At 43.7% G+C, this 12,114-nt stretch overlaps 1 protein-coding gene across 1 annotated transcript in view; it reads right to left on the bottom strand.

The window, feature by feature from the left end:
* LOC147891108 (homeobox protein knotted-1-like LET12) overlaps positions 1-12,114 on the bottom strand; it is a 35,240-nt gene that overhangs the window by 2,418 nt on the left and 20,708 nt on the right. The window lies entirely within an intron of this gene.

Below are 12,114 nucleotides of genomic sequence, written 5' to 3'. Positions count from 1 at the left end.
GAACGTTTGGCTCAAGTGTTGAATTCTCCCCACCCTCTCCTTCTACCTATCTTAGAGTACCGAGAAACTTGGGATGTCTGAATTTTAGTCTTGGTGTGATGACATCTTGGATCCTTCAATTTGATGGAGCTTACAAACCTTTGACCAAGGCTGTTGGCATGGGTGTGAAGCTCACTTCACCGGGTGGTGAGGAGTATTGTTATAGCAAGTCTACACTTGCAAGTACATGCAACCAAGCTGAGTACTCGGCACTCATTTTTGGGCTACAAAAGGCACAAGAGCATCACGTCAAGCAACTTGAAGTGCAAGGAGATTCTCAACTAGTGTGTGAACAAGTTAGTGGAAGGTGGAAGGTGTGAGCAAAGGCTTGGTTCCACGACATCAACAAGCATTGGAACTTTGCAACCAATTTGAAGAGGTAAAAATTCAGCATATCCCTCGAGCTCGAAATCTAGTTGCTGATTTCTTGGCACGTGAAGCTTGTACTTCAGTCACGCATGACGCGAGTGGAAGCACCACCCCAACAAAGCTGCAAGCCATGAAGGAGGGTGATCATTTGTAAGGAATGCAAAGGTTGTGGTCATCATGAAACTAAGTGTTGGGCGTATTTGATACGAGTTTACCGACTTTGAAAGATCATCAGAAAGGTCCTCAAGGACATTGCTCAAAAGAAGGATGCCAGACCGCACACCCCTTGAAGAAATAGCATGGCGACTACAAGAACTGGAAGAAGCTGAAGGTGATGTGCAAGCTCTCCAATTGTTGACATTTGTCATGGCATTCTTGTTAGCCTTGATGAACAACCTCATGCAGCGCCGTGTCTCTAACCCTCGCTTGTAAAGATGGATGTGATATCATGAGGGTTGGTCCTTTTAAGATTGTCTATGTGCTATTCTATGCTGAAGATTCTTCTCGTGTGGTATTTCACAATAGACCAGTCACACCCTACCCTGCCTATGTGTGCTTTGTGGATGTATCTTCACCCGATTTTTAGTTCAAGCTTCCTCTTTCTATTGTTTGTCCATAGATAAGCCTCGTCTTGCCTCTCTCTTTTCCATCTTCCAAGCATGGTTAACATTCCCGTGTTTTGTGGATGGGTGGAAGAAAATCCAAATGAGTATCTTGTGGCCTTCAAGCGCCGTTCTGTTTCTCTCAACTTTCTTATTGAAGACAGATGGTTGTTGGTTCTTCCCACATTTCTAGAGGGTTTGGCTCAAGTGTGGTATGACTGAGCAGGCCGACGACGTTCGCCAAAGCTGGCCAAGGTTGACAGCAACGATGATTGAGTATTTCGGCAAAGAAGAGGAGCCGGAGAATGTGTACCTGCAGGTGGCAAACTTGAAGCAGTCAGAAGGTGAGATGGCGCATCGATATGTGGATCGAGCGACCGTGCTCCTAGACCATTTAATTGCCACGCAGGAGGACAATGCTGGATTTTGAGCTGGAATGACTTAGCATGTGCTGGGCTACCTTGTAGCAGGAGCAAGTGATGAATTCCGCCTCAAGCTTAAATGGGAGAATCCAGAAACTATGGTGCTTGCACATGAGATTGCTCAAAAGTTTGATAAAGTTCAGTCTGACCCCACTTCAAAGAAGACAATTATCCCTCCGCAACCCCCTCAATTCCTACAACAACAACCTGGGGGGTCTAACTCAGGGGCATACCCCCACCCCTCATCACGGATGTATCCACCGCCTCCACCTCAAATGTATGGTCCTCCCTTAGATGCTTACCCTCAACAAGGTGTATATTCTCACCCTCCGCCTCGAAGATTTCCCCAGCCTCGCCCACGAGCCCCCCTCCTTTCTACTCCCTCGGCCCCTCCAGCTAAAGAGGCCCCCCCCTGCAATAGAACTTGGAGTCAATGACCTAGCCAAGGCATTGAATGATCTTTGGCTTGAGATGGTGGGCACCAGAAATCAAGCCAACCGCCCTCCAAGAGACTGTGCTAATGTTTTATGCTACGAGTGCCACCAGAAGGGTCATTATCGCACGGAATGTCCCAATATTCCAAGGGTGAATCTTCTAAGTGAATCAGGCATTAAGGATTCTGATGTAGAGATCCTTGACCTTGGGAAAATAAGTCATACCACCTCGGACCCCTCTCTAACCGGGCTGCCCCAGGAAGAAGGTGTCCTTCTCAGAGCCCTCAGATGCTGAGATGGCAGACCCACCAACAGAGAAGACTAAAAGATCCCGCAGGAGTAAGTGGTCACCCTTGGATTTTCCCATTGGCTCAGGGCAAGAAGACTATTCGGTCGTTCAGGATCTTGCTCATCATTCTTTGAGCATCACGCTCCCTCAACTAATAGCATTAAGCCCTAAGGTGAGACGTGAGCTGTAGCAAGGGCTCTCAACAAGGAGGAACAAGAAAAAGGGAAAGGTAAGAGAGGTATCTTCTATCTCTGTAGAAATTGATTGGCACCCACATACAGTCGATGTCATCATAGATAACTGCCGTGTTAAAAATGTGTGTGTTGATGGGGGAGTTGCATGTAATATCATGGTGCCCTGAATCATGAAGAAATTGAATTTGAAATGTACAAGGCGTTCCTCCACTCGAATCAAGGTAGCAGATGGTCGATGACTCGCCACCCTAGGAGTCATTGAGGATTTGCCCATCACTGTCAATGGGTTGACCACCACCGTCAATTTCTATGTAGTGGACATTGAAAATACAGGCAGGAGTTACCCATCCATACTCGAGAGACCATGGTTGAGAAAGAGTGATGCAGTCAGCTATTGGAAGACAGGACACATGTCTTTTGCTGCTTCTAAGGAGAAGATCCCGGTGCAACCCGGTGCCACGGAACCAAAAGAAGAAGAGGAGCAAGACAATGATACTCTCTCATCCTCGGTGTCTAAATCAATTGAAGAATCAGATGGGGGGAGGAATTCTCAAAGGAGGAAGTTTACATGATGGGGGTGTCTTCGACCCCACCACCTGTAGAAAAGGTAATAGCTAGTCCTCAATAGCTTGAATCTATGCTTTCCCTAGACCTCACTCCAAGTGAGAAAGACGAGTTCCTAGAAATGTTCAAAGATTTCCCTGACCTCTTTGCAACTAGCTACCACCACCTTTGCCATGTGACTGCCATAGAGCACAAGATAGAGTTGAAGCCTGATACGAAGCTTGCGGCTCAGAAGTATCGGAGATTAGGGCCCTTGCAGACTGATGCTTTGTGCTCAGAGTTGCAGAAACTTGTAGAAGCTGGGTTTATTGTTCCGGTTCATAATACTAAATGGGTTTCACCAGTGGTAGTCACCCCAAAGAAAAACAACAAGTGGTGGGTCTGCATCGACTATAAGAAACTCAATGCAGCCACCAAGAGGGATCATCATCCTCTTCCCTTTCAAGACCTCATTCTTGAGAAGGTAAGTGGTCATGAGATGTATACTTTTTGTGATGGTTACTCTGGGTTTTATCAAATCAGAATTGCCGAGAAGAAGATGTGCTTAAAACCACATTTGGGGGGACATTTGCATTTAAAGTAATGCCATTTGGCCTCACCAATGCTCCTGCTATCTTTCAAATATTTATGCAGATGGTGTTTGCTCCTTATTTAGGGGATTTCTTGGAGGTGTTTTTAGATGATTTCTGTATATTCTCGTCACGTAAGGAGCACGTCATGAAGGTTAGATTGGCCTTCCAAAGGGTCAATGATGCAAATGGCAGTCTCAGGGTTTGAGAAATGCACCATTGGAGCCACTCAAGGGAGGTTACTGGGACATATTATCTCATCCGAGGGTGTCAAGCCTGACCCCGAGAAGGTAGAAGCCATCCTCAAGCTCTCCCTGCCAACAACCAAACGTCAAGTATGCTCATTTGTCAATCTAGCAGGATACTATCGCCGCTTCATTGATCAATATGCTGCTTTGACACGACCCATGACTATGCTATTAAAAGATGGGGTTGATTTCTCTTGGGATGAGGATTGTGATCATGGGTTTGCACAAATCAAGAATGCTTTGGCTTCAGAACCCATTCTACGCAATCCAGATTGGTCAAAGACTTTCTATATCAATCCTGGGTTTGGTGAGCACACTCTGGCAGGTATTCTTCTCCAGCAAGGGGAGGATCGGTTCATGTATCCCATTCGATTTGCTTCTCGACAATTGCTCGACACTGAGCGACGCTATTCAGAGGCTGACAAGCATGCCTTGTCTTTGGTGTTCTGCATTGAGAAATTTAAGCATTATGTGGCTGGAAAGTCCTTCATTATACTCACTAGCACTGGTCTTGCAAAGCAGGTTCTTCAATCACCAAATCCCATGGGCCGGTTGGCCAAATGGTTGGCAGTTCTACAAGAATATGATTTTTCTTTCAAAATTGTAAAAGGGGGTTGTTCCAACTTAAAGAATGCTTTGATTGATTTAGAGGAGTGCCTCGATGTAACCCTTGTAGCGGCCATAGAAGTTGGGGATCCATGGTATGGTGGTATCTACAGGTTTCTGACTGCTTTCTCCTTTCCTCCAAAAAGTACTAGCTATGAGAGAAAGAAGATCCGCAGAGATAGTAAGTGATATACCCTCCTTGATGGGGTGTTGTACCGTCAAGGCATGGATGGGGTACTAAGACGGGCCATTGATGCAGATGAAGTGCCTAAGGTATTGAAGCATTATCATGATGGATTTTGTGGAGGCCACTATGCCAGTGACTATACAGCCGAGAAGATTTTACATGCTGGATACTATTGGCCGACCTTGTTCAAGGATGTCACTTTGTATTGCAAAACCTATGAACCATGCCAATTCTTTGGTAGGAAGGATTTGCGTCCTGGGCAACATCACCCAGTGATGTCCATCCATCCGTTTCAGAAGTGGGGAATAGATTTTGTCGGACCCTTGCCCATGACCGCCCGCAAAAAGAAGTATCTTTTGGTAGCCATTCAGTATGTCACTAAGTGGGGTGAAGCTATCGCCCTCCCCAGTGCAAATGGTAAGGTAGTTTCAAATTCTATATTCGAACGTATCTGCACAAGGTTTGGGACACCCATGGAAATTCTCTCTGACCATGGGAGTCCATTCTTAAATGAGGCAGTGTAGTTACTCATGAATCGCATGGGTATTGATCATCACACTTCTAGCATCTATTATCCAGCATCCATGGGTCAAACAGAGCGGACCAATGGCCTCCTTTGTAAAACCATGGGAAAAATGGCCACAAGAAACAGGAGCCAGTGGGATCAGAAGGTCACAGAAGCCATATGGGCTTACAACATCACTCATAAAACATCTACAGGTCACACTCCTTTTGAGTTGGTATATGGTACTGAGGCCGTTTTATCACTAGAGATAGAGATTCCAGCTTTGAGATTGGCACAAGAATAGAGGATGACAGAAGATGAACATGTAGAGGCCCAATTGGTGCAACTTGAGAAGCTAGATGAAACCTGACGCCTTGCCCTACATCAACCAGAGATCCAAAAGAATCGACAAAAGGCTTGCTTGGATGCTAAGATTTGCAAGGGATGGGAAAGACACTTTGCTGAGGGGGATGTTGTGCTATGCTTTGATAATAGATTGGACCACCAAATGGATAAGAAGTTTCTACCACTATGGGCCGGTCCATACAAAGTCATCAAGGAACGTAGCAATGGGTCTGTACAAGTTCAGGAGTTGCATGAACCATATGGCAAGAAGGTGATCAACAAGCGTTACCTCAAGCCTTTCTTTGTGCGTGATGGACCCAGGCATGGAAATGCTGTGCATTCCCTGCCTGGGGGGGGAACTGTTATGGATAAATTTGTCTAAGGAAAAAGGCATTAATATGTGTGTGTGTTTGTATGTGTGGCAATAGTATAATAAAATATGGTGTGCATAGGGCCCAGGGTTAAGGTGGCAGGGCATGACCATGTGCCACCCTTCCACGTAAGAGGACCCATAAGGTGTGTTGTACATAATGCATGGTAGTAATATTATAAAATGTAAGGTGGCATGGCTCCTCCATGTGCCACCCCTCCACCTAGGCTGCATTTAGTGAGATATGGCTCAAAGTCCATGGGAGAAGTAATATAAAATAGGTGGAGATGGATATTATATTGGGTTATTCCCTCCATATAGGATAGGCCCATGTGGGGGAAGCCGATCCATATGAATCCCATGACTGGTGAACCATGCGGTGGTGCATGCAAACCATGCTGTACCTGCTCCATTCTTAGATAGTCATATAGAGGACTCTAGTGCCAGTCTCGGAAGTCTCTCACGAGGTAGGTCCCAAACTCTGTGGAGGAAAGTCACTATCTAAAAGATGGCATTAACCTGGAGAGGGGTCATGGCAAACTCTACCTGTACTATCTGATGGGGGATCGAGGGCTTACTCTGAATCATTCTAGAGCCCATAATCACCTATAGCCACTCGAATCTCTTCCACTCTACTGCTGAAATATCACACCCCCAAAATGGTGCCACATACATGGCGGTCGGCCTCACTAGAGTGTCGAAAAGCCAACACTTCGTCGGCGGATCTTGGAAGTGCGCTTGGAAGCATTGTCGCTCTAGTCGGGCCAAGGCACCATGCCCTCATGTGAGTCGTGCTTTGGCTGTGTGGGTCATCGTGAAAACTGGCCTTGTGAAGACTGCACCCAAGTATGTGTAGGACTGCACAATCTCCACTAGCTGACTCCCCTACCCAGCCCCTCTCCCAACACTTGTGCTCCCTCTCCACCCTTCTCCCTCTCTGCTTGTGTGAAAGGAAGTTTTTCAAGAAGGTGTGTCTCTTTAAGCAATGCACGTTCATCTTTTGTGAGATTTCATTCTATGAGTATTGAAGCATGTTTCTCCTTGTATTGCTAAGCCTATGTGCTAATTTTCATGCTTGATTTTCAGAGGTTAAGGACAAAAAACGAGATTTGGTGAAAGAAAGAAGACTCACCTCTTCTCTTTTTGGTATTTCTCTTCCTCCTCTTTCTCCTTGTTTGTAGGCTTATGCTTTCTCCTTGTTTGTAGGCTTATGCTTGTCTCCTCAATCCAATCCCTTTGAAAAGTTGCTTCTCCAAACTCCTCCCTCTAACTAGTTATCTGAAAAAATGGTATGTTTTCTCTTTTTTGTAGGGCCAGCCAGTCCACGAAACACCGAGCAGGACTTTTCCAGGTAAGAAAGTGCTTCGTCTTTTCCCCCTTTATTGTTTCCATTATTTGCATTGGCCTGCAGCTAATGCCTTAAGTGCTAGCTGCATTGATGGGCATAGGAACCCTCTCTTTCCCTCTCTTCTCTTATTCCCTCTTCTTCGCCTCTTTTCCTATTTCCTTCTCTTATACATATGCTCTTTTCCCCTCTTCTTTTTCTTCCCTCTCTTCTCTTTTCCCCTCTTCCTTATCTTCTTTTCATAATCATATGCATATGCCTATGCTTATGCTTATGCATGAGCATATGCTCATATGCTCATGCATAAGCATAAGCATATGTCTCCTTATCCTTTCCTTCTCTTCTTTTCCCCTCTCCTTCAATCTCTTTTTCTCCTCTTTTCATAAGCATATGTATTTGCCTATGCTTATGCTTATGCATGAGCATATGCTCATATGCTCATGCATAAGCACAAGCATATGCTTTCTCTTTTTTTCTCTTATGCTCATATGCTCATGCATAAGCATAAGCATATGCTTTCTTTCTTTTTCTCTTATGCTCTTTTCCCCTCTTCTTTTTCCCCTCTTTCAATCTCTTTTCCCCTCTTCCTTCTCTTATGCTCATGCTCTTTTTCCCTCTTCCTTATCTTCTTTTTCATAAGCATATGCCTATGCCTATGCTTATGCTTATGCATGAGCATATGCTCATATGGTCATGCATAAGCATAAGCATATGTCTCCTCCTTTCCTTCTCTTCTTTTCCTCTCTCCTTCAATCTCTTTTTCTCCTCTTTTTATCCTCTTATGCTCTTTTTCCCTCTTCCTTCTCTTATGCTTATGCTCTTTTCCTCTCGTATTGTCCCCCTCCTTCTCCTTCTCCTTCTCCTTCTCCTTTCTTTCTCTTCTTTTTCCCTCTCCTTCAATCTCTTTTTCTCCTCTTTTCATAAGCATATGTATTTGCCTATGCTTATGCATGAGCATATGCTCATATGCTCATGCATAAGCACAAGCATATGCTTTCTCTCTTTTTCTCTTATGCTCATATGCTCATGCATAAGCATAAGCATATGCTTTCTTTCTTTTTCTCTTATGCTCTTTTCCCCTCTTCCTTCTCTTATGCTTATGTTTTTCCTTCTCTTATGCTTATGCTTCTCTTTTTTCTTATGCTTATGCTTCTCTTCTTTTCCCCTCTTCTTAGTTGTATTCGGTTCTTTTTTCACATGCTCCTTAGCCATATTTGGTTCTTTTTTTTTTCAAACAGATTCTAAATGGAACAACCACGCCCTCACCCACGATTGTCCTCCCTAAACCCCAACCCGGTTCCCCACGTCACAGGGATTATAGACATAGCTTCTCTGCTAGCTCATGTAAAAGAGAAGATTGCGCAAGAGAGTGATTGGGTGAAGTACAACGTGGGGGTGCGTGCTTCTGGGTGGGGTCCAAGCCGAAGGGTAGTGGAGCAAGGGCGACTGAGGAATGCACAACAACCTACGGGATCTCCGTAGGTTGTGGAGAGATCGCCACGACCGGTGGAGCCTCAAATATGATTGTGTAAAGGACATAATGGATTGTGTGGAGGCATTCATGGATTGCGAGATCATCACTGAAGAGCATGACCGCATATTAGAAGAGGTGGAGGATGAGGTCCCCAGTGACCCGCCTAGTGGTGCGGAGGAGGAAAGTACCTCAGACAGTAACGCAGAGTAGTAGACCTATATTGGAGACAAATTTTGCTTAAGTATACTTTTGGAGACATATATTTTTATATACATAATTTTGGAGACATACTTTTGGTCTCTATTTTATATATATATATGAAAATCTTATTGGATTCCACTTGTCTTTCATAAATATTTGTCATTTCAAAACTGGCTTTTCATAATTGTCTTAAGTAAATAATTATCCTTTATGCATTGATGTCATTTCATAATTTTCACAAGTGATTAATTGCCTTTTCATAATTTCTTGAGTTTGAATTTCATAATTGTCTATCCGCTTCTTACTCGTCGCTATTGTTTTTTGTCTTCGTGTTTGTGTCTACGTTTGTCCAATCCCCCCAAATTAGACATGGGATCATGTCGCACATTCGACGAGTACGAAAACCCTCATAGGAGGAGATATCATAATCTCTACTCTCCAGATGACTTTGAATCCACTGAGGTGACACCTCGGGGGTCTACTATCCCTATGACTACCCCTGGCCCAACTCCTCTCGGACGTAGCACTATGACTACCCCTCAGGGAACTTATTTGCTAGCAACCCATGGCTTTGTCGGGAGTCCCAACGAGTTTGTCGCACAGATGAACGATGCGGAGGCAGCAAGATTCTTCTCTCTGCTATCCCACAGTACATCAGTAAATCCCTCTCCTACACCGATGGCTAGACCTACTGTCCAACTGTCCCCTCTAGTCTCTTTGACCGAGGGGTCATTACCTGGGCATGCCCATCGTAAGGGAAGGAAGAGTAGGAAGGGTCGCTTATGTTGTGCTGACTTGAGAGATGTAGACGAGTCAGCACACTCACATCCCTAGACATCTCCACTTGGTCTCGAGACCCAGTACCAGTCAGGTCCCTTGCCCTCTCCTACTCCCACTGCTACTCCTCGCTCCATAAGTACTTGCAGTAACACCACTCGCTCTGACTCTGCCACTACCATGAGTCCTCCTTACCCGATTGAGAACCTGTCATATGAAATCACGATTGCTGGAGAGATAATAGAAAATAAAAAGGGCTTAGTAGTGATGGCCACCATGAGGCGGTTGATGAGCCACCACTTCAGGAGCGGCATAGCTATACTGACTGGCAGTACCAAGATGACCAAAAGAAGCAGGCGCATGGGGGTCCTCTTAAAGCATTGTAGGTCAACCTTGCGTACTTCCATCGTTCGCAAAGGGAAAGGCTAACCTAGCTGGGTAGACAAAGCTGATTGGAAGTTTTTCAAGAAGCAGTACAGGGACCATCCTGAACTATTCGAGGGTCAGAGGAGGGCTACGAGGAGATGGCTGGACTCCGTAGGTACTTCGCACTTTGGTGTAGCACTTTGGTGTAGGCGGATGGTTGGCATTCAAGGCAACCGTGGTAAGTCTACTTCTTTTAATTTAATGTATTATTCTATTTGTTTTACTACATATTGCATATACTTTATCTAACTCTCGTAAATTGGGCCCACAACAAGCTACGATGGGCCTTTCCATAGACAGAGACGAGATGCAGGTTTCGCATAGGAACAAGATGTGGTTTATTGAGCAGGAGGCACTAGGAGCGATGGTCGATTGGGCTAAGGTGGCTGCTCGCACGGTATAAGTCTACTCCTACTTGTAATCTCACTTCTTAAACTGTTTTATTCTTTAAGTTTCAATCTAATTTCCAATTAATGTGGTTTCACTCTTAGAATCAAAGCTCGAATGTCCCATCAATGGAGGTGAGTGATGATGACGAGGGATTAGGCTTACACAACTTCGATGAGGGCCAGGGATTCGGGCACAGCTCACGAGGGCTAGGGATTAGGCACAGCTCACGAGGGCCAGGGATCAGGCTAGCACGACGAGGACGAGGATGACGATTCGGATGAGCAGTAGTAGTAGTAGTATTAGTGGTAGTTTGCATATACTTTGCCATGTATATGATTCTGTATGTCAGCTCGTTTGAGCAATTTTGTATTACCCTTTTTAAAAGGGTAATTTTGTAACAAACAATGTTGTATATCTTCGACATGTATATGCTTTTGTCGCTTGGCTCGTTTGAGCGATTTTGTATCACCCTTTTCATAAGGAAAATTTTGTAACAAAAAACATTCTTTTGTAATTACTAAAAAAAACATTAGTGGGGCAAAATAGGGCTTGGTGTGGCCCTGTTTAGCCCCACTAATGTTTTTTTAAAGCTTCTGTTAATCGTCGCTATATAGCAACATTTACCAGTGTTACTATATAGCGACGTTTACCAGTGTCGCTATATAGCGACCGTTCTTTTTTGACGCTAATAGCGACGTAAATATCGACCTTTGCGCCCGTCCAAAAAAAACTTTTTAGTGTAAAAAAGATTGGTATTTTTATCCAAAAAGGGCCTGTGCCTTGTAGTGTTTTTACCATCGGATGAAATTCAGGAGGGCCTTTTTGTTATTGTTTGGTTAGCAGATTTAGAATTAGAGTTGGATGACCAAGGTGGCCCACTTTGGGTCACAAAGGTTGCTTAGGTAGCAAGGGATGAAAGAAAATCCCTACCACATTCATAGCTTTGTGTTATAAACCAAAACATTTGAAAAGTCTCCCAAAAGAATATACAATGAAACAACTTCATGAGGATTGTTTGCAAAAGGAATGTGAATGGCTTCTAAATAAAGAGGACATGACTGAAGATGGAGTGAGGGGAATCATCCATTGTTGAAAATTGACAACTCAAAGTCTAAAAAAGAAGCATGGGTATGATGTGGAAAATAGTATCGTGCTCCCTCAAAGTAGCCTCACACATATTAATATCATTTTCATAGACTTGATCCTTGTGAAAATGCAATAACAGAGTCTAATGACTCAGAAAGAGATTCCAAAGCATAAGCTATACATAATTTTCATCAAATGGTGTTTGTTTACACCACCTCTACATGGATATCAATAACACTTGACATATCAGATTTGCCTCAAGTAATTTTATTTACTACTCAATTAGTAGTTAAATATTTAAGAAAATAATCACTAATCAATCATAAAATTAGTTAGTAATACAAATTAACTGATAATTTAAAAATTAAAGGAGATGAATGATTAAGGCATTAATTATCAATTAAGGAATTAACTTAGTTAGTAATAGAAAGTAATTATTTAATCAATCAACAAGCTAATTAATAATTAATCAAACAAGATAATAAAAAAATGATCTAAACATTAATCGATAAATTAATTAGTTATTTTCTCTTGATCAAAAAATTAATAAATAAATTGATTAGGTCCCCCTCCTGGACATATGGCATATGCCATATGTGAGAGAGGGGGGAACATGAGGTGCACACCACATGTCCCCCCTCCCTCACATATAGCGCATGCCACATGTGAGTG

The sequence above is a fragment of the Dipteris shenzhenensis genome, chromosome 18 (assembly GCF_047967505.1).
Source record: "Dipteris shenzhenensis isolate YYH24624 ecotype China chromosome 18, Dip_SZ_1.0, whole genome shotgun sequence".
NCBI classification, from domain to species: Eukaryota; Viridiplantae; Streptophyta; class Polypodiopsida; order Gleicheniales; family Dipteridaceae; genus Dipteris; species Dipteris shenzhenensis.
Note: the sequence above shows the minus strand (reverse complement) of the source record. Positions and strands in the feature narration are given on the sequence as shown.